Below are 22,645 nucleotides of genomic sequence, written 5' to 3' on the forward strand. Positions count from 1 at the left end.
TTTACCCCTGAGACTATAATCCTCTACTGATATCAGTCTCCTCATCTGTTAAAATGAGGGGGTTGGACTAGATGATCTCTAAGGTCCCTTCCAGCGCTGAAAATTCTGTGATTCTATGATTACTTAATCTATTTCTCAGTGACTAGAGGTTTTGCATTTACTATATGTAGAAACAAAGGGGACTTTTAACTTGGAATATTTGATTTTTATTTGCATCACAAGCTGTATTTCAGCATAGAGAAGGAATGGAGATGTATGAGTTAAAGAAATGGGTCTCTAATATATTTTAGACCATGTATAGTAACCTGTCTATTTAGTGATGCATTGTGGGAGTAGGGCATGGAAGCATTAAAAAATCCTGCTAGTCCTGGTTAAAAGTGCAATTTCATATTCACGATAGGTAAGTTCTTCTCTCAAGAATAGCATGATATCTGTGTTAACTCTACTTCTCTTTCAAAATGATTCTCACAGTTTGGCTGCATGCATCGAACTAAGAGGTAGATGTGTTCTTTACTTGCCATTTGTCACACTGTGCTGGACCAAACCAGGATGCTTCTCTCCCAAATTGAGCAGATCCTGTGAAGACACTAAAAGAATGTGTCAGAATGCTCCCAGACAGGAATCTGCAAGCATATTATTAAGGTTGTTATGTATCTGGACCAAAAATGGGCAGGACTTCATTTTATTCCATCATGTTTTCATATCATAGAATCTATAGAGAACGATCATAATGCTGAAATCAGCTACCTGAAAGTGTTAGCTCATTAATCCCCTATTTTCATTCATAAAATACCTATATTTCTTCCAGTCTATACGAACTATTTTAGGAGAAAAGCCAAAAAGTTTAGAGTCTATGTATACAGTTTTAGTTTTAGCATAGAGAACCTCTGTAGCCCTGTCCTCAAGGAACTTACAGTTTTCTTGGAGAGAGAAGACCTGATTAGTGGTGCATGATAATGAGTGCCCTTGGGGGGCAGGGATGGGGAAGGAGAGAGGACTTTGTGTAATGTGTAATGTTCACACTTTAGGTGCTTAATGCCACCCTATGTCAGGTACTGGGCATGGCACACACTGAAAAAAGATCGTATCATTTCTATTCTATGGATTAAAACACTGAGTCTCAGGGGATTAAAAAAAGAAACACAAAAGCCATGGTTACACATCTAATAAACTTTTGATCTAGGGTTTGAATCCTGGTTCATCTGATGCCAAGGCTTGTCCTGTTTCCTCAGCACCAGGCATGGCAAACAGGTTTCATCTCACCTGCTCGTGCTAAGCAAGTGATGGGACTAAGTGGAGTGTTGATTGAGAAAGTTTCTGAGTGTGCATCTGGGATCAGAGGGAAGTGCCTTGGTCTTTTGTGATGTAGCATGGATTCTCGAAATTTCCCATACTTGCCCTGGCACCTGCTGGCCAAATGAGTGGCACACACCTCAAATACTGAAGAATGAAAAGAGAAGAAAAGAAAAGAAAGCTCAGCAGAGTCTGCATGTTCAGGGAAATTTTCTTAGAAAAGCTGGGAGATAAGCCAGCCTTGATAAATGGGTAGAATTTGGACAAGTGGTCAGAAAGCAAACGAGCACTCCAGAAAGTGTTTGAGAAGTGGAGTAACAAGTGAGCAGACCTTTAAGGCAAAGATTTTGTCATTTTTACGAAGCTGAGACACTTGCCTGCATGCCTGTGTTTACCGCGGGGCAATGGAATACAAGCAGATTGTTTAAACGGGTTCAAAGCCTTTTCACATTTACACTGCTTGAACAGTCTTTCTGTGTTTCATTAGTTGCCAGTAAGTTATCCCTTTGTTTCTGTGTTTGGTTTTATGGATTCTATTGTTGTAATGATGAGAGCACAGGGAAACCATGTAATGACAGGGGGAAGCACTCGCTGGAGGAAAGAAAAACCACTTTGAATCAGTGGGGCTCCCTGGCTACATCTGGGCACAATGCCAGCTTTTCTCTAGCTGAGGAACTTACCACAGAAACAGCTGGCAGTGGCTATTTCACCTGTAATAAAGACAACTCAGCACACTAATCAATGATTTAATAATTATATCAGTGAAACAGACTATTTGAATGGTTTCGGGGGATTCAAGCCCCCCTCTGCAGTAGATGCTGGCTTTCAGAATGGCCTCGCCTTCTTCAACGGACTCAGAGCTTTCCCTCCAGTACTTTTATTTTAAGACTCTCCTGGTTACAACTTTTATACCAAAATATATTGGAACAGCATATACCCCTTAGACTTGTGTTTATAGACGCTTACGGAAGCGCCAGGAAATTCCAGTGAGTGAATAGAGCCTTTCCCTACTCTGTCTATCTAGGTTTGTAGAATCTGTCCCTGATGGCAGTACTGTCCCATTGGGGGTCGCAGAACATCTTTTCTTCAAACGAGCTGCTGTTTCCCGGGGTGCGTCACAGTTTGGTCTGGCTGGGGGTTTTGTCAGAGAGAGTATATATTAGGTTCCATTGCATTTTGGGTTTTCTTTACTCTCTCCTTCTTTCTCTTGTGAGGTGTTCTCAAACTCAGTCAAGGTTTTATCCAGTCATGAGTAGGGTTTCCTATAGAGGATCTGGATGACTTTTTCCTCCCCATTTACCACTGGTCAAATGAACAGATGCAATAAAATATAGGGACACTCAGTCTTGGCTCGTCCTGGCATGCATAGTAGACTACTGGCATGCAGGGTAGTGTGGGATGGCTCGTGGTCTCAGATGTTCTCATGATCACATTGCTGCCAGTCCCTCCTCAGGGAGTTTTCATAGCACTTTTTCTACCTTTTCTTTTTCGTGTCATACAAAGTGATTTAATTATCTGTCATCTAATCTCTCACATGTTAGTTCAACCTTGTAGATTTTAGGAATCTAAGCATTAATTATATTAGGTCCATTAGAATGAGGTCTTCCTGGGTGGTAAGCCTATCATGACATTTGGCTTTGATGAGGAAAAACAATAAGGGGTATACATCATTGTGTACCCAGCCCTACTTGTAGGTAGGTATCCAGGATCTCAGACAGGGACTCAGATATATTCAAAACATAATTAGGACCTTCCCCCCACCGGCAAGTATAAACAGGCTTAGAATTTTATAAGGAATCTGCTCTGGGTCCCCTTCCCAAAGCCAGGTTCCAGTGATTTGTTAAAGATACCAAACTCCTGCAGTGCTGGGAGCAGGCTGCCTGGCCCCAATTGCTGGTGATTCCCTTTACAGTTTGAGCATTTTTTGTTTGTTATATTCAATTGTGGACCCTAATGCCCAAATAGAAATTTCCCACTCAACATTCTGATATGTATAATGGCCCCAGGCAAATTTTCATATCTGGAAGTATATTTGTGTTGTATTATTTAAAAAACACCCCTCTACTATCATTCTCCTCATCCCTGGTTTATCCTGGGTCCCATTAATTAAGGGCCTAATCTGTGAGAAGATTGTGTCACTTTTTAAAGTATATGCATTTTAATAGGCTTGCTTAAGGCCTGAAAAAGATTCAAGATGCAAAGGATTGAGTTGATAATGGTGGGATTTCAGGCAGTATGACAGGTATTGAGAGATATACTTTTGGCCAGAGGCCCTCCCTCACTCCATTCAAATTTCACAAAATAGACAGTTGTATACTCCATAAGCAAATGGGCGATACCTTTTTCTTCTTTTTTCCCTTCATAATTTTGACATAAGCTAGGCAGTGGAAAGCAGGTACTAGCTGGTAGTATCCATTATGTATGGGGGCCAATTTTATTAAGGATCTAGGAAATCCCTCCCTTGGTGGCATATTTAGAAAGTACTATTGGCATCCCGTCCCTCCGTGTTACCAGTGAATGACATGTCAATGTCTTGATGCCTGATCTTAATTATTCACTCTCTGCCATTTCCAGAGCCCTGAGATGGCTTTCGTCTGTGCTGACACATGGAATATAGCAAAGAGCATTAGTGGATTCCAAATATGACTACAAAAATAAAAATAGAAATTACATGTATATATTTATAAAAAACATACATACATACACACCTCTCTACATATATATATGTATACAAATATATATATATGTAATTTTAACCTTTATATATATGTATAGGTTGATCATAAAACCAGTTTAGTGGCATCTAGCATATGTAGTAGGAGCATCTTCTTATTCATACATGTAAGAAGCCACAGTGACTTCTCTTTCCTGACCATCTTCCAGAGAGCACACTGGAGTATTTAAATGTTATCTATTCATATTTATGCAATGTTTTCTATTACATAATTTGTAGAGCATTCTTTTGAGGATAAAATGAGGTGATAGATTTGATTGAAGATTATAAGTTGTAAACTGAAAAGTATATGTCATCATAAATTCAACTATGATGATTTTCATGTTATCCATTTGGTCTCAAGTTTTGGATTACAGCTTCCTAGGCATTAGGGCTAATGTTAGTTGGATTTTCACTGTGAGTGCCAGAATGGCACCATAATGAAAAAAGCTCAAACACAGTGAAGAGGAGGGAACAGTGAATGCCAAAGAGCTTGAGTTTTATTCCCAGCTCTCTGGTAACAGATCTCATGCCTTGGGCAAATCATTTAATCTCACTAGGTCTTTGTATCCTTATCTTTAAAGTGAAGGGGTGGATCAGCCACTATTCCATCCAGATCAAATTTTCAGGGATCCTTGGAAAAACTTTTTTTTATTATTATTATTTACTATATGAAGCCAATCAGGCAAAATTGCTACTACAAATTCTTCAACCACAAAAATTAGCCTTGGTCCAGGTCCCATAATATGATAGGTTGTAAAAATTTAACAAAACTGAAATGTTTTCCAGAAATTGTTTTAATGCCAAGAGGCTATTATCAGTTGAATTGCTGCCAGGATATTATTATGTATGGGAAGAACCAGTATAAAATAAGAACACAAACAAAAACAAAAGCTTGGAGGGAAATCTTTTGCTGCTCAGTGAATTTTTGTTGTCAGTCTGACTTGTCTGACTATAAAGCAGTAGTAAATAAAAGTTTTTTTTCTTTCTTTAAATTTTTCCTTTCCCTTCCTACCTTCCTTCCGGAGCCCTATTCCTGATAGGAAAATGGGGTCAATAGAATCAATGTTCAAAGGTAATTTGGAGTGGTAGATATCTTTTCAGTTAGTTGTCAGAAGCCTTCTGAGAACCCTTTTTAGGCATTCTCAGCATTTGTGGAAGTTGAAAAGAATGTGACAGAAAGAAACTAGAGTGGGAAATGCATTTTAAACAGTCTCCTCCTAGGAAGCCATAGTTTTTTTACACTGCCCATATCATACACCTAAACTATGTCAACGTTCGGATTTTTCTCTGATAGGGTGATATTCTGTAAACAATTTACAACTTTTGTGATTTCTCCATTTTAAAACTGCCTTGATAAATTAACTGGATGAAACTAGTTGTAGAATAAACAGATGTATACATTTCCGAAGGTCTTAATAGTAAGGTGATATTTGAACAGTGAACTGAAGAAAGTAGGGAGCAAACCTCTCCTCCCATCTATGTTGGTGAAGAGCGGTCTAAGCTGAGAGGAGAGCATGTGCAAAGGCCAAGAGGCATTTCCTGAGGCATGAGAATGCCTGGTTGGAGGAAGAGCAAGGAGGCCAGAATGCCTGGTGACAATGAGGGAGGGATGGGGTAGCAGAGGATGATGTGAAAGATGAGAAGGGGCAGGCAGATCTTGTAGGACTTGATAGGCCATTGTAATGCATTTGGGACGTACTGGAGGATTTGGGCAGAGGAATGCCTTGAACCAAGAGATGCTGTAATGGAATACTTCTGGCAGTAAACAGAGAGGGACCTTAGGAGGTGATTAGAATAATCTAGGGGGTAGATGATGGTACTTTGGAACAAGCTGTTAGTAGTGGAGGTGGTGAGAAATGGTCTGGATCTATTTTGACAGAGAGCAGACAAAATCAGTTGGTGGGTAGGATAAGGGGTTTAAGAGAAAGAGGCACAGCCAAGATGACTCAGAGATCATGGCCTGAGATACTGAAACTGGGAAATTTTCATCAACTGAGATGGGAAGATCAGGAATTTGTGGGTATAAGTTTTTAATCCCCATACGGGAAAGAAATGTTTTGTAAACAGTTAATCAGTACACTTGTATTGGGTAGCTATTTTCCTTCAATTTAAATTTAAGAAAGGAGATTGAGAAATGGAAAAAAATCCAGCACTAGCCCATTCTATTGATTTTATCCATTCATTCATTCAGTTAATATGTACTATAATCCCTTACGCATTTAAAACTAGATTCTAGGTGCTGTGAGACATAGAAAAGTGTCCAAATGTGAATTATGCTATCAGAATGCATGTGATTTAATAGTGGTACCTGATAGAGGGTGAAAATGTGTGTCATTAGTACAAGTAAGGTGTCATGGTGTTTGGGTAGGCAAGAGTGATTATGAGGGGGTAACATGTGAGATTGCCTTGTAAATTGGTTGGTACTTTATATTCTAGGAGGAAAGTTGTTACATCACCAAAGCCAGAAAGGCTATGGAAGAGGGAAAGGATTTTTGAAAATTTATTAATGACTTTATGAGATTGTTGAAGGTAATCTGAAAGAACAATCTAGATCAGCCTTTCTCAAGAAGTTTCGAGTATTACGCCCTAATGTTCATTACAAGTAATGAATTTACTAGAATACAACTAGCCACGTACCATCCTTGGGAGAATTGAGAAAATTGTTCTGTGGTTGAAGAAAGCTGAGCGAGTCTGTATGGGTCCTAAATTCAAGGTTATATTTAATTAGTATGGAACATCTCAGCTTCTTGTCAAACTTTCATATCTAACCCAGAAAGCAAATAAGATGGGTGGTAGACCTGATGTCTGGCTGAGTTTGATATCAGGTAAGGGGCTACGCAGGTAAGTGAAAATAGCAAAAGAAATAAAAGAAATTTCTCTTACTCTTGAGAATTATATAATCTAACTGGGAGGATAAATACAAGGACAAGTAAATGAGAATAGCTTTACAGCACCATCTTAATATTGCCCAGTGATATCATAGTCTGACTGTGGACAAAGGGTAGGATAGTAATTTGCAGTAAAGAATAATCAAGGTTGGCTGGGTTGAAGCAGAGAGGACATCCTTGAGGGTCTGAATCTTAAGAAAATATTGACAAGTCATTGATTAGTCCATTTTTAAAAATCAGCATTTGAGTGGGGATTTTATGAGCTAAACAATTGAGACTTTATAGGAATGCTGATATTCAGATCGCTTTCCTTGATTTTCAGAATATATCTTCAGGCACAAAAATCTTTGCTTCACTCACATTTGTGCTTCTCAAGTCTGCTGGATTTTCCTCTCCCAAAGGCTGACATCTGTCTAATACTTGAGTTGTGAAAAATGTCCCCTTTGTTAGGCTCTTTTCATTGACAGTTATAAAATTTCCTTTTGGAGATCACTGAGTGCTGCCTTCACAAAAGGAACACTCTAATATGATGAAAACATTGAAGGAAATGCAAGCTCCCATCAAGACAAATTCCCCACCCCTAGTATGTGGATAAATGACTGATAACGCTTTTTCTCTTGGGATGGGGGACTTCGCAAGGGATTTTGAGGTACCACTGTTTGGACTTAGCAGGGTGCTTAAGCCTTAGAGCTCTCCATGCCAGTCTGGACACATCCTAAACACATCCAGAGGGCAGGAAATCACACTGTATTTTTCCAATACCCCTTTGTGTAATAAGTTACCCAAACCAACGATTTATAATGGTAACATCTCGAGGTGAAATGTGAAAGGGCAGGCGCTGGTACAGGTGGAAGAGGAAAGGTTGTGATACTCTCTGAAGGCACGTTGAAGGAGGCTGGACTGACGTGACAGTGCCCATGTTACCTGAGTACAGCACACTGAAATATCCCATAAGTGATGCAGAGCATTTAATGAGTTGGGACTGAAAACTTTAATTAGCTTGTAGGGCTTTTATTATTTTATTTTTTGTTCATTATATTTTCTGCTCAGTCTCTGTGAATGTTCTGCATTTTCATCATCAAATGACTGGCTGGTTGTTTTTGTCAAACAAGAAGCCTGAAACCATCAAGTCTGAGTGCAGAGACAGTCTGCCTGCTCTGTCAACAGGATGAAAGTGAGTCTCGGGCTTTTTTAATTACAAGGATAACATGTTCGCTCATCTAATAATGAAGACGGTTAGCAATTTTAAATTTTAATAATCAATTACTGAAAGTAATTCTCCATTAAACCACAAGAGAGCCATTATATCTCAAAAGATGGAACATGCTGTATGTAACAGTAGCAAATCTTCTATTTTTAAATATCATTAGGGAATATCTGATTGTTTCATTTCTCTGCATTTCTTTTACCTTTTTCCTCATGCAGACCATCTCATTTTCCGCAGGAAGACAGCACATGATCTTATAAATAATAAAAGAAAACCCTTGCAAGACTTGATCCAGGGGTGTGAAATATGTGCTAAGAATGTAATTTATTTCAGTCTGGCATATTTTGACTGAATAATAAGGAAGGTGACTAATTAATATTATACTATGCTGTGGGCAAGGCAGCACAGTGGGCTAATCCATGCTCCTTTCACCTCTGGAGACCCACATCCAAGCCTTAGAGGAGTCACAACTGCTGAACATGGTTTGGGGGAGGGGAGGGGAAGGCATCAGATGTCTTTTCCTGACTGTGGAGACCCCTGTCCATATTCTAAAACCACCCTGAGCATCAGATTCTGCTCTGAGGAGATGAGGGAAAAGACAAATGATTGCTACTTGACTATGGCAATTTGGCTGACTTATATGTCAAGGGGAGATAGCTCCGTGACAGCTCCAGCTGTCCTGCTCAAGCCTGGTTTAGCCAGCTCACATCCCGCTTAAATATTTGGAAATACATGGAGCGAAAGAAAAGGAGTGTGTGTGTGTGTGTGTGTGTGTGTGTGTGTGTGTGTGTGTGTGAATGTTTTCAGGTAGGAGACTGGATAAGGGTGGGAGCACAATAACGAGATGACCAGAAAACAGTGAATTATTTAGAATCAGATTAGCCCTAGGGCTCCACTAGAAGCAGTTGATTCCATTTTTGCAGTATCTGAAGCTCAAAGAGTAGAAAGATACTGTGCTTTATTTCTAAAGCATTTGATTAGCTTTCAGACAATGGGAAGAGGCCGCTTTAAATCTAACCAGTGGCACTACACTGGGCACCACCCCGACCACATGGTCTGTGGGGTTGAGGGAACTTGACTGCCCTGAGTACCATAAGCACCAAGGCCAGAGATGAGGTTCTTGTCATCTTGATTGTTTTTCTGGTGGGAAATGTGCCTGTGTTTCTGAACTGCACTGGCCTTTCCAGGGAGCAGTCTCATGCTTCCCTCGGAAGGATTAAAGCAGAAACTCTTCCAAGCTAGGTAGGGCTGGGGTGGGTAACGGGGATTTCACGACACTGATACTTAAGCTGTAGTTCCTTTGTACTTGTTCACAGAAAACTTTAAGTTTCTGAATATTGGAGGGTTCCTGTTTCCCTCTCATTCTACTACTTGGACTTTACTCATCATTAGAGCCATTGCCAGAGAGAAGCTGGTTTGGTGGAGACAAGGGAATGTTGATTCTCAATTTAGGGAGTTCCCTGGGTAAAACTGAAAACTGATCCCAGTACATTGAAGAAAAAGGCTGACCGCTCCAGATTGGTAGGTGGTAGTTTCAATAAGCAAGGGAACTTACATATGAGTCTTGTCTTGAGTGGCTGCAAGATGAGTAGGTCTTGCACCCACCTGCCAGAGTCCTAAGAGTTTATAGAGAGGCCTTAATGGGGTTCAGTCAGGTAGATGGTCTCAGTAACATCTTATTTTCCCAAGGCTGCATCCTTGAAGTGGCTTTGAGTGCAGGAACGGTGGGCAGAATGTACATTCCAAGGATAAGGGAGGGAGTAAGGAGCTGTTACTTCAGTTGCTGGAGACCAGTTCTTGGGTCACCCTGTGGTCATATCCTCTTTATGACCTCCTCCAACAAGGATATATGATCCACATTGGATAATTTTGGTCTTTGTTAGTGCATCTAAGAGGTGACTTAGGAGGATAAGAAGAAACTATCTGTTGAAGTTCAGGTTCTAATGTAAATTCCAGTTATCTAGTTATGATGACTATTCCATGTTCTACCTATCTACTGTTACTGTGTGCAACTGGGTGTGAGAATGATATATTTTTAAAACTTTGAGACATTTATTTACTTTCCCAGATCACCAATCATGGATTATTATGAGTGAACTGTCATGATTATGAGTGGCTACATCTTATATCTCCTCATAAAAACTTAGCCCTTTTGAGTGACTATAGCATCCTGTGAAGAATTTCAAGCTTTGGTTGTAGAGTTAAGAGCTCCTGGTTTCATAGCCCCATGCGCCCTCTTTGAAATGGCCTATATATTTTTTAACTGGGGCAGAAAAACCCATCACCACTGTATGACATAGACAGGTTTCAAGAACCAGAAATACTTCTGGCAATGACATCTGTAAATACTGTGAAATGAAATCCACATTAGTGGGCTAAGTTCTGCTTGATATCTTAGTGCATTTTTGTGTGTTCTTCTGTATCCCATTTTCTGTGGAAACAAATCTTATCCTTCAAAAGAGTACATAATAGGAAGTATTGTTTCTTTTATTTTAAATCTATATCTAGAAACAAATCACAGCTCCTTATGCTGTGGGTTAGTAAAGCTGCTATTTTGGGAGCATGTGTGTTACTTCTGTAATGGGTATAAAAATAAGGTGACCCAGGGCATGGAGAATCTAGCCTCATGCTGTCTGCTAACTTTGTTTGGGTTGCTTTAGATTGGTCCCTGGGGTTCATGCAGGTAACTGAGCAACTTACATTGGGTTCTCGGCTATTTGGTTTGGAGGTCAGGCTGTGGATTCCCTCCCCTAGGAATCTTTACTTCTTCAAAGTGGGAGAGAGTCAACTCTTAGTGGGCTCCCTAAGGAATATCTGATACTCCATAGATAGTTGGAGGGAAAGGGCAGTGCCAAACACCCCTTACATCCCCAGTGGTATTTGGGTTGTTCTCTAGAGGTGGAAAAAGTCATCCATGGCATCACCGAAGGCAGAATTCTATTCCATGGAGAAGGTGGCAAAGTCAGCAGGGGGCCACTCCAGGGAATCCTCTACTGCTTGCTGTGAAGCAGAGAACAGAATAAGGTCAAAGCCTAAGGGAGGTCTACTCTAACACCCAGTGGAGGGATGCAGAGGCAATCAGGTAACCTTGCTAGAATGCTTGGGGCTAGAATCATAAAAAGTTAGGAGAAACGTTTAAGGAAGCTCTAGCTCTAGGCTCCCAGATTACTGATGAGAATTGGAATGACTCCTGAAGATCAAACAGGTAGTGAGCAGCCCTACTTACACCAAATCCTAGGACCTCTGATTCAAAGCAGTAGGTTTGCTGCATTACAAGATTGTGTACAATGAGGTAAATGATTTTTCAGTGAGGTGCAATGCAGCTAGAACCTGAAGTAGAGAGGGTGTGGGCTTTGGAGTCAATGTAGAGTTTGAGTCCTACCTCAACCACTTATTAGTTCTGTTACCTTGAGCAGTTTATTTAACCTCTTTAAGACTAATTTTTCTCACCTGTTAAATGAAGATAAAAGTAGGGGAAGGTTTTTCAACCTCTGCACTATTGGCATGTTGGACTGGATAATTCTTTGTTGCACAAGGTGTCACGTGCAGTGAAGGATGTTTAGTTAGCAACCCTGGCCTCTGCCCCTTATATGCCAATGGCACAACCCCTCTGCTGTGTATTCTGACAACCAAAAATGATTCCGGACATTGCAAAATGTCCCATGGGGTCAAAATGGTCCCAGTTGAGAAACACTGCAATAGTGTACTATTGAGAATAATGAAGTTCTATGCAAAGGACTTGCCATGGTATCTGACATGTAATTATCTTCCAGTAGATATTAGGTATTATTTTTACCCATTAATAAAAATGTGAGCAGTATTTTTATCAAATATCAAATAATGCCAGTTATTAGGGGAAACATTCACTCTCAGGCCATGTGTGAATATACTTAGTCTAGAGTTTCAACTGGCCCTGTTGTCTTTTACTTTGAACAAGGGAAAGCAGGTTAAAAAAAAAAAAAACTTTTTTTCTGTGTTCATATTCATGTACTCTATGCAAATATAGTCACAGCTTACCTGATAGACAGTTTGCAGAACAGTAGCTGCATGATTACTTGATTAAACACTGCAGTGTTCATAGCATATTCTGGGAGAACAGTTACAAATTTCCCAATGTAATACATGTCTTGACATTGAGTAGCTGCCCACAATATTCTTATTTGGAAAGGCATTCATGACAGTTATATGTGGGCTTCCATTAAAAATGTGTTTATATTGCTTTCGAACTACAAAATATTCACTTGTTTTATTGATATAATCTAAAGAGGAAGGAAGGTACTTATTTCTGTTTGTCATGCACATTAATGTCCCATCTTGTTTGGTTACTATTTGATAGCGTATACAATCATACAGTCATTCAAAATGCAGTTTTAGCTTCTTGAATTTAGTGATTAAAAACAAGCCATACAGCATGATTCACTTAGTCTTGGCTTCACATCAAACTCCTACCACTTCTGCAGCAAAAGCAAACTTCAGGCCGTTAATTAGAATGGGCATGACTAACCAAGGTAATTTCTTCCTGCATTAATCTTAAACTCTTTAAGAGTCATCAAGGTTTTATTTCTTTAACTCCAGATTAAACTGCTGAATTTTGCAGAAAGCATTAAAAGTTACACAAGTGAGATTAAAGTAAAACAAAAGACACAATTGTCATTAAGACAACATTAAAGCAACGTGGAAGAAAATCTAAAGTATATAAATACGTATTTTTCTAAACGAAAACTTTGGGCTAAGAAGAACCACCTTTCAACTTGCATTGGAAATGTTTGGGTTTGGTTCTCTCAATTTGTTTAGAGTGAAACTCATGGGCTAACTTATGGAACACTGATTTAATAGATTCTTTAGGCAAACCCTTTGGGCCAACAGTATATTAGAATTAGGATTTTTGTCTTCCAGATTGCAAAAGCAATTTGAAGAAGCAAGTCAAAGCAAGGTGTTTTTTTTTTCTCATTTAATCTGTGTTGTGTGATCTTTGAGGCTGTCAATTGCCCTACCTCAACTTCCCAGCTCTTATTTCTTCTACAACTTTATTAGCCCCAAATATACATTCTCATGCTTTCCTACCTTTTCCCTTTGGATGTCCGTCTTCATCACTTCCTTGATATTCTGGGTCAAAACCCATCCTTTACCTCTCTTTTCTAGCTGTACCTGTGCAGCTAGCTATTTAGGTGAATTTCTTTTACTATATTATTTTGCACTGGTCTGTATATTGCTTAGTAATTGTGTGCTTGTTACATGTGTTTTGTATCTTTCCAAGTAGATTGATATATCATGAAAAGCATAGAATGTCTTCGACATTTTTTTTTCCTCGAAGTACCCACCAAGGTGTTTTGAATGTATAACAAGTATTATGTTGGATGAATTAATGAATATTATATCGAAATATTTTAAAGTGAGTTTTTATGAAGGGCCCCTCATTTATTATATGATGAATTTATATAATAACTAATAACAGTATCAGAAGTACCGCTTTAAATGGTGCACTAGTGTAACCTAATCTAATTCTCATTTTGCAGATGGAAAAACTACATAGATAAATGACTCACTTGGTAAAAACTCAGTGATCAGCCCAGATGGATAAGTGGATATTCCCACTCAAAGCCCCCAGTTTTCACCTCTTAGTGCCAAGTCCCCCATTAGTTAAATATTGCCGATGAAAAGATCACTGATCTAAAGTAAATATGAGGATATCAGGTCACCTTGATAGGCAGTTTAGAGCATGCTGGAGTTAAGGAGGGGCAGTATAGAGCATGCTGGAGTTAAGCTTATGTTTTAGAGGCACACAGATTGGAGATCAAGGGCTGACTTTGCCACTCCTTAGCCTGGAGAACTCAGATGAGCAACCTTAACTCCACACTTTGTTTGTTCATCTGTAAAACGGGACTAATAATTGTACTTATCTCAAAGTACCTAAAACATATATTTTGTGTGGCATATAGAAAGCTGTTAGTTAACGTTACCTATACTTCTTAGCACTTCAGGGCTTTACAGTTCAACAAAAATTTTTAATCACATTAATCCAATGTATTTTATAGGTACTAAATATGGATTCAATATCCATATACTTTAAGAAATGTATACCTTTATACTCTACTTTGTCAGTGTCCCTAGGAAAATTTCTTTTAAAAATAGTTTTTTTCTGAATTAGGTAGAGAAAAAAATTCTTCTTTGGAATTTTCCATTTAGATAATTTTGATGTTATAGAGACTTCTATTTTCATTTTCAGGAGAACTTTCCTGATCCTCATTTTAAAAATAGCTGTCAACATGTTTAAAAATTACTTTATAGTTTTAGTCATGTATCTCTTTGAAGAACTGCCTTTTTCTTTCAAAAAGTGAAGTGATGAAAAATAATACTGAGATAAATTGCTTATTTTATTCTTATGCAGCAGAATATTTTATAGTTACTTCTTTTTTTTTTTTTTTGCGGTACGTGGGCCTCTCACTGTTGTGGCCTCTCCTGTTGCAGAGCACAGGCTCCGGACGCACAGGCTCAGTGGCCATGGCCCACGGGCCCAGCCACTGTGCGGCATGTGGGATCTTCCTGGACCGGGGCACGAACCTGTGTCCCCTGCATCGGCAGGCGGACTCTCAACCACTGAGCCACCAAGGAAGCCCTATAGTTACTTCTTTTGAAATCATAGGTTGAATATAAAATTCACACGAGGACAATACTGTAGATTTCCTTGATTAAATTCACATCTTCAGTGTTTTAATTTCAACCCACACCTCTTTTCTTAGGTGAATGGAAAAAATAACTTTCTGGGAAGTGAGTTACATAATATTAATTTTTTTAAACATTTGCTATTATCTAAGATCAAACTAGCACAAATGCCTTTTCTTGGTCACAAGCAGGTTTGAAGTATGGCTGTACCAGGGCAAACTCCAAGTACCTACTCTACATAAATTAATCTCCGAAATGAAAATGCATTATGCTTATAATTGAAGTTATCATTTCTAATACCACCATTAATTCTGATTGAATCTTAAATTTGTGTTGCGATCATTTATTTGAAGACACTATATCTCTTAAAAATTCATGTCAAGTGCACCCTATAAAGGTTAATCTCTAGTCTTGAAGCTATTTCTTAGGCTTTGGCAATCTGGAGAAGGTCAGATTATGAATCTATGCAAAAATGAGAGCCTTTTTTTTTTAAATGGGTTGAGAGCAATATCTATTTTACAGAAAGTTAGGGATTGGCAATTTAGCTTAAGGATTTTATTTTTTAAATATAAAGAGTTGATCTATTCACAATATCATCCATTTTTTTTTAATTAGAATTTTGATTTTAAGCCATTTCCTATACTCTTGGAATAGTGAGTTCTGGAAATAAGTAACCTCCTTCAGTCAGTCCATTTCTTTGTCTCTTTCTTCCTGTTTCTTTCACTCATTTTCCTACATAGATGGGTGCTATCACTATCTACCTAGGTGCTGTATTCGGGAATTTTGGGGGAGGGTCCCTCTTGATGCCTCCTTTTCTCTCTCTTTGCCATATCCAATCAATCTTTAAGTGCTATCTGTGTCTTCTCAAAAATAGCTACAGAAGATATGGAAAGCATCTATATATTTCTATTCTCCCTATCATTCCTTTAGTGCAAGCAACAGCTGCCTAACTAGTAGGCTGAACCATATGAAATTGTCATTTTTGTTAGACAAAATATTCATATATCCACAATTCAACCTAAATACTTTTTCTTTCTTCTTTTCCTAATCCATTTGTTTCATATTGCAGTAAAAGAAATATTTCAGAAATACAAACCTGATCATATTTCATCCTTGTTAACCCCCTTCAATGGTTTTCCATTGTCTCATGATAAGGTCTGAATTCCTTTCCATGACCAACAAGGTGCTACATGAGCTGGATTTCTTTAGCATCATTTTTTGAAACTTCACAACTTTGCAGTTTTGTTCATTTTATCTCTGGTCTTTTGAATGTATCTTCTACATGGTCTGTCTTCACTGCCTCTACTTTGCTGAATCCAATTCACCTTTTAGATTTCAGTGTATCTAACACTTTCTCTAATTCCTCAGGTCTGAGTTAGAAGCTTTCTTAGGTGCTCCTGTAGCAACCATCACACTGTATTTAATTTCATATTTACTTTTTTATCTCCTTTACTCAGTATGTTCCATGAAGAAAAGGGCCATGTCTTCTGGTTGAGCCCTGGGGTTCTAGTGCTAATGCATTACAGATACCCAATACATTATTCAGCAAGTTACTTAATCTCTCAAGTTAACCTCAGTTTCCACATATCAAGGATGGGGAAAACTTCGTAGAGAGATGGTGAAGATTGAATAATAAGACATTTTGGCAGGCTATTCTTTTTTAAAAAAAAATTTATTGGAGTATAGTTCCTTTACAGTGTTGTGTTAGTTTCTACTGTACAGCAAAGTGAATCAGCTGTTGTATACATGTATCCCCTCTTTTTTGGATTTCCTTCCCATTTAGGTCACCACAGAGCACGGAGTAGAGTTCCTTGTGCTATACAGTAGGTTATCATTAGTTATCTATTTTATACATAGTATCAATACTCTATATATGTCAATCCCAATCTCCCAATTCATCCCAGCCTGCCCTTTCCCCCTTTGTATCCATATGTTTGTTCTCTACGTCTGTGTGTCTATTTCTGCTTTGTAAATAAGATCGTCTATACCAATTTTTTCAGATTCCACATATATGTGTTAATATATGATATTTGTTTTTCTCTTTCTGACTTACTTCGCTCTGTATGACAGCCTCTAGGTACATCCACGTCTCTACAGATGACCCAGTTTCATTCCTTTTTATGGCTGAGTAATATTCCATTGTATATATGTAGCACATCTTCTTTATCCATTCTTCTGTTGATGGACATTTACGTTGTTTCCATGTCCTGGCTATCGTAAATAGTGCTGCAGTGAACACTGGGGGGCATGTGTCTTTTTGAATTATGGTTTTCTCTGGGTAGATGCCCAGTAGTGTGATTTCTGGGTCACATGGTAGTTCTATTTTTAGTTTTTTAAGGAACTTCCATACTGTACTCCATAGTGGCTGTATCAATTGACATTCCCACTAGCAGTGCAAGAGGGTTCCCTTTTCTCCACACCCTCTCCAGTGTTTATTGTTTGTAGATTTTTTGATGATGGCCATTCTGACTGGCGTGAGATGATATCTCATTGTAGTTTTGATTTGCATTTCTCTAATAATTAGTGATGTTGAGCATTTTTTCATGTGTTTGTTGGCCGTCTGTATGTCTTCTTTGGAGAAATGTCTATTTAGGTCTTCTGTCCATTTTTTGATTGGGTTGCTTGTTTTTTTGATATTGAGCTACCTGAGCTGTTTGCAGATTTTGGAGATTAATCCTTTATCAGTTGCTTCGTTTGCAAATATTTTCTCCCATTCTGAGGGTTGTCTTTTGGTCTTGTTTATGGTTTCCTTTGCTGTGCAAAAGCTTTTAAGTTTCATTAGGTCCCATTTGTTTATTTTTTAAATTCTCATTACTGTAGGAGGTGGGTCAAATAAGATCTTGCTGCAATTTATGTCAGAGTGTTCTGCCTGTGTTTTCCTATAAGAGTTTTATAGTGTCTGGCCTTACACTTAGGTCTTCAATCCATTTTGAGTTTATTTTTGTGTATGGTGTTAGGGAATGTTCTAATTTCATTCTTTTACATGTAGCTGTCCAGTTTTCCCAGTACCACTTACTGAAGAGGCTGTCTTTGCTCCATTGTATACTCTGGCCTCCTTTGTAAATAGATTAGGTGACCATATGTGCGTGGGTTTATTTCTGGGCTTTCTGTCCTGTTCCATTGATATATATTTCTGTTTTTGTGCCAGTACCATGCTGTCTTGATTACTGTAGCCCTGTAGTATAGTCTGAAGTCAGGAAGCCTGATTCCTCCAGCTCCATGTTGTTGTTTCTTTTTTCCCTCAAGATTGCTTTTTCTATTCGAGGTTTTTTTGTTTCCATACAAATTGTAAAATTTTTTATTCTAGTTCTGTGAAAAATGCCATTGGTAGTTTGATAGGGATTGCACTGAATCTGTAGATAGCTTTGGGTAGTATAGTCATTTTTACAATATTGATTCTTCCAATCCAAGCATGTGGTATATCTCTCCATCTGTGTGTGTCATCTTTGATTTCTTTCATCAGTATCTTATAGTTTTCTGAGTACAGGTCTTTTGCCTCCTTAGGTAGATTTATTCCTAAGTGTTTTATTCTTTTTGTTCCAATGGTAAATGGGATTATTTCCTTAATTTCTCTTTCTGATCTTTCATTGTTAGTGTATAGGAATGCAAGAGATTTCTATGTAATAACTTTGTATCCTGCGACCTTACTAAATTCATTGATTAGCTCTAGTAGTTTCCTGGTGGCATCTTTAGGATTCTCTCTGTATAGTATCATGGCATCTTGACAGGCTATTCTTATTTTAGATTTTTGTACTTCCCTTTCCGATTTACTTCCGTAGTTTTTTTTTGTTTCCTTTCATTTGGGAGATTGATCTTCTCACTGGTAGAGATGATATTTGGTGCATTATGTAGGAAGGATAGAGGAGGATGGGAAACAAAATGTAGTCACTTTTCCATCCTGCTGGCAACTCACATCCCTGGAACTGGGTTTCAGCAACTATAGAGAGAGGCAGCAGGGGTGAGACTCTTCAGGGCTGCACTGTATTTAGGTGATAAAGTGGGCACAGAGTTTGGAAGGAAACCTTTGTGCCCTCTTGCATGGGGCCCAGTATTTTGTGACTCCCAGAGGATTGGGACCTTAAGTTTGCCAGGCTCAGGTTATAGGGATTTACTGTGAGACTATTCCTGACAGTAAGGAAGGCAGCATTTGTCTCATGGGAATAAAGAACAGTAAACATAACATGCCAGCCTTTCAGGGATAGAACGAGATTCAAGAGTCTCCAAAGGACTTTTGTGTTATTTATTTTCATTTTTGTGTTCTCCTGTTAATGGCCCTCCAAAACATCCCCAGGGTTGTTTTGGTTTTGTCTTCTCCCTTCTCCTCTTGCTGCTAGTTTTTTAATGCATCTTTTATTCTGTATGTCCTTTTATCTGTCTCAAAGCTTTAATCTAGTCAAAACGTCTATTCATAGCTGAAATTATCTTCATTATACCTTGGAAGACTAAATAGGAAGCCAACTCATCATTTGACTCTGAACTTAATTTCTGATTTTGTGCCTCTGCAAGCATTACTGTTTTTACTTATTCATTCGTTCAGTTAATTCATTCAACAGATATTCACTGAGTGCCTTCCTCACTTTTGGCACTCTTCTTGGTAGTAGTAATAATACCTGGATACTATACACATAAACATCCCTGCACTCAAGATACACACATTCTAGCAACATTCAAACTACTGGAAATGGAAAAGAGGCTGAGACTGGAGTAGAATTCTAGTAGTTACTAATATGATATTACTTTGAAAGTGATCAGCAAAGTAACAGATGAGAACATTGAGTCTGTTTTCAGGACTCCTTCAGACAGATCCGTGCTTTCACAGATTACTCATAGCCTGCTCTCTTGTCTTATTGCCCTCTAAGTACGCTAAACATACCTTATATGTTTTCTCCCGTCAGACTGCTCCCTCTTGTATCCCACTCATTTTCTCCAGGTCATGGGTAACTTATCTATGAAGATAATTTATGGCCTGGGGAGTGCTCATGGATTAATGCATATTATGTCCAGGTATTGTTCGTATTTCAGCAGGGAGTTTCCCTCATCTTAACTCCTCAGCTACAAAGCACCTCTGTGGATCATTTTAAAACTTTTTTTTCGGGCTAATAGGGAAGCAGTTTGGACTACAGACAAACTTTAATTGCTTCCCAAATCTCACCATCTATCTGGCTAATTGGTAAATACTCTCTTAAAAGCCCAACCAGACAAGAAATAAGGCAGAATCATTTCTGGTTTTCTGCCAACTGTTGCATATGTCCGACATTCTTTTCAGAAAGAAAACATTGTGAATCAAAATATTATGAGATTGTTTCCACATTATGCTCATTAACGATTTAAAATATAGGTCTTTCTTGTGTTTGACATTATAAAGAAGCAGTCCTGGGCCTTTAAGTGAGATTGGGATGAACCATCATCAGTGAATAGCTGTTTAAGTAGAGAGATGCAGCCCAGTTACAGTGCTACATTACTTATCATCAGGCTGTTACTACCATTCCCTTTAGCATTATTTTAACTTAAATATCAGTGTATTAGACCCCACGATTCACCACCCTGGGAGTTATTGCCTGCTTTGTGGGCAGAGCCAGCTTTCAAAAGCCTTAAATCTTAGTGTTTCCCAGCTGTCATTCTCTTGCCAAGGGCCTTTTTAAAAGGGTTTGGGGTTCTCCTTTACATTACATATGCATAACTTCCATTAGTGTTAATCATATGCTCCATTTTAGAGCTGTTTTGGCCCCTCTGGTTAAATGGGCGTTTAAGCAGTTTTTAATGCATTATATGTACTTATTTTTTAAACGAGTATTATATGCCCAATTGACTGGAATGAATACAAAGTCCATCAGGTGAATACAGATTTATAATTGTTTTTAAAGCATGTATTATTTACTCAACCGACCATGACAGCCCTTTTGGAGTCATTCCAGCTGAGAGGGGAACTACATGTATATGTCAATACTGAATAAGCCTTTATGAAATCTTTTAGTGAGGTTCTCTCAGTTAACCTTAAAACTTATCCAGCTAATTATTTCCTCTCAATTTCTCTCTCTCTTCACAAACAAATTCTCAAAATATTGTTCACTAGTTTTAGCCTACATCATCATCATCGGTGAACTAGATGAAATCTATGCCAAACCCCATTCAGTTCAAATAAACTCAACAAATTCAACAAGGTATATAGTGTCTACGTGGCATTAGGCCCTGATACCGAAAAAGAAAAGATGCTCAGTTCTCAACATCACATAAAATTGACTTACATAAATAGTAAAATTTAATAAATTATTCCATTTTAAAAATTATCCAATCTGTCTAAAAATTACTATAACTGAGCAGACTGAAAAGAAATTAAATATGTTCCTTGTTCTCTTCTCAGACATACAATTAAATTCTACTCCACTCTTCTTTTATAGCATTAAGTGTGTTATATATCCTTTTTTCCCTTACCTGAGTTTTAGTAAGATTATTCCAAAATTGTTTTCCAGATCTTTAACATTTTTAAAATTTTTGTAGCATCTTCACTTTTTACTGTAATAATAGATTGACTAATTAATAGGACACTGGAATTTATTTTTATTAGCTTTTAAAGCTCAAGACAGATACATCGTGCAATTTTAGGGAATGTATTCGGACCCTATGCCAAATGAAAGGTGATTGCTCTTGACCATATTGTAACTTTGTCTTACGGTTGGTAGAATTGAAATCCATATTAGTTGTGAGAAGGAAATGCATTGCTTGTTACCAGAAAAGAGCAGCACATAGAATTTCAATTTCTGACAATGATATTTGAGTTTAAAAATTCCAGTAGTACTTTAGGGACACCCTGAAATTTTTTTTTTTTTTTGGCTGTATGCAGGCCTCTCACTGCTGTGGCCTCTCCCGTTGCGGAGCACAGGCTCCGGACACGCAGACTCAGTGGCCATGGCCCACGGGCCCAGCCGCTCCGCGGCACGTGGGATCCTCCCGGACCGGGGCACGAACCCGTGTCCCTTGCATCGGCAGGCGGACTCTCAACCACTGCGCCACCAGGGAAGCCCCTGACATTCTTTGTAGTTCAAAAATTAATGCACAAGAAAGGCCGTATTCACTTAAGCTACCAAAAGTAATCCTTTCCTTACTGTATACATGTGAAGATTGTTCTTGGGGTGAGTGCTGTAGCCTCTGCTCCCAGAAACTGACCATATTTGCAACTTTCCCTCAGACTTGAGGTCAGTCTGAGACTCTTGCTAGTAGAGTCTTCCTAGGTAGCAAGGACTCTGAGCCCAAGTGTGCTGTTGGCTGCTGCTGTTGTCCAGCGGTTCCTAAGGGGACCATTTGTTGATGGTTCATAAGAATACCTTTGAGTGTTCTTGTGTGACTTTCCCAGAGGGAAGCTTAGTTATGACAACGTGGTTCAGAAACTAGGCAGCAATGGGTGGAATGTGTTCTCTTTATTTGAAAAAAAAAAGCCATAAACTCACCTCCACAAAATGTGTCCTTGAAGAATTATAATGAAATAAGGTAAGCTTACATAATAAAAAAATCATGTTGAAATAATAGATAAATAGTAAGGCCAGCAACCATATTTTATCTGTATGACTTAGAGATTAATGCTTTTCCCTGACTGATAGCAAAGGCTGTTTAACTTAATATTGTTAGATATTTTAAAGCATTCCTTTTCTTTTGGGTTTTCTTATTATTTAGCTTTCTTATTCAAGCCTGTCCATCTTTCCTTTTCCCCTTCCTTCCTTCCTTTCCATTTTCTTCTACACAAATACTGATTGTAAATTTGCTACGTGAATTAGGCTCTAAATGAAATATGGTTCAAGTCTTTAAATACTTCGTAGTTTAATAAGAGTATATACATACGGAAGAGATAATGACAATTAACGTGATAAATGTGTAAGTATAGTG

The 22,645-nt window shown here is 38.4% G+C and overlaps 1 non-coding gene across 1 annotated transcript; it reads right to left on the reverse strand.

Annotated features, from left to right (window-relative positions):
* Window positions 1-10,225: 10,225 nt before the first annotated feature.
* LOC115851132 (small nucleolar RNA SNORA25) lies at window positions 10,226-10,354 on the reverse strand. The gene has a single exon (XR_004038630.1). It is a non-coding gene; the product is annotated as a small nucleolar RNA SNORA25 (small nucleolar RNA).
* Between the last annotated feature and the right edge of the window lie 12,291 nt (window positions 10,355-22,645).

This window comes from Globicephala melas, chromosome 7 (genome assembly GCF_963455315.2).
Source record: "Globicephala melas chromosome 7, mGloMel1.2, whole genome shotgun sequence".
Classification (NCBI taxonomy): domain Eukaryota; kingdom Metazoa; phylum Chordata; class Mammalia; order Artiodactyla; family Delphinidae; genus Globicephala; species Globicephala melas.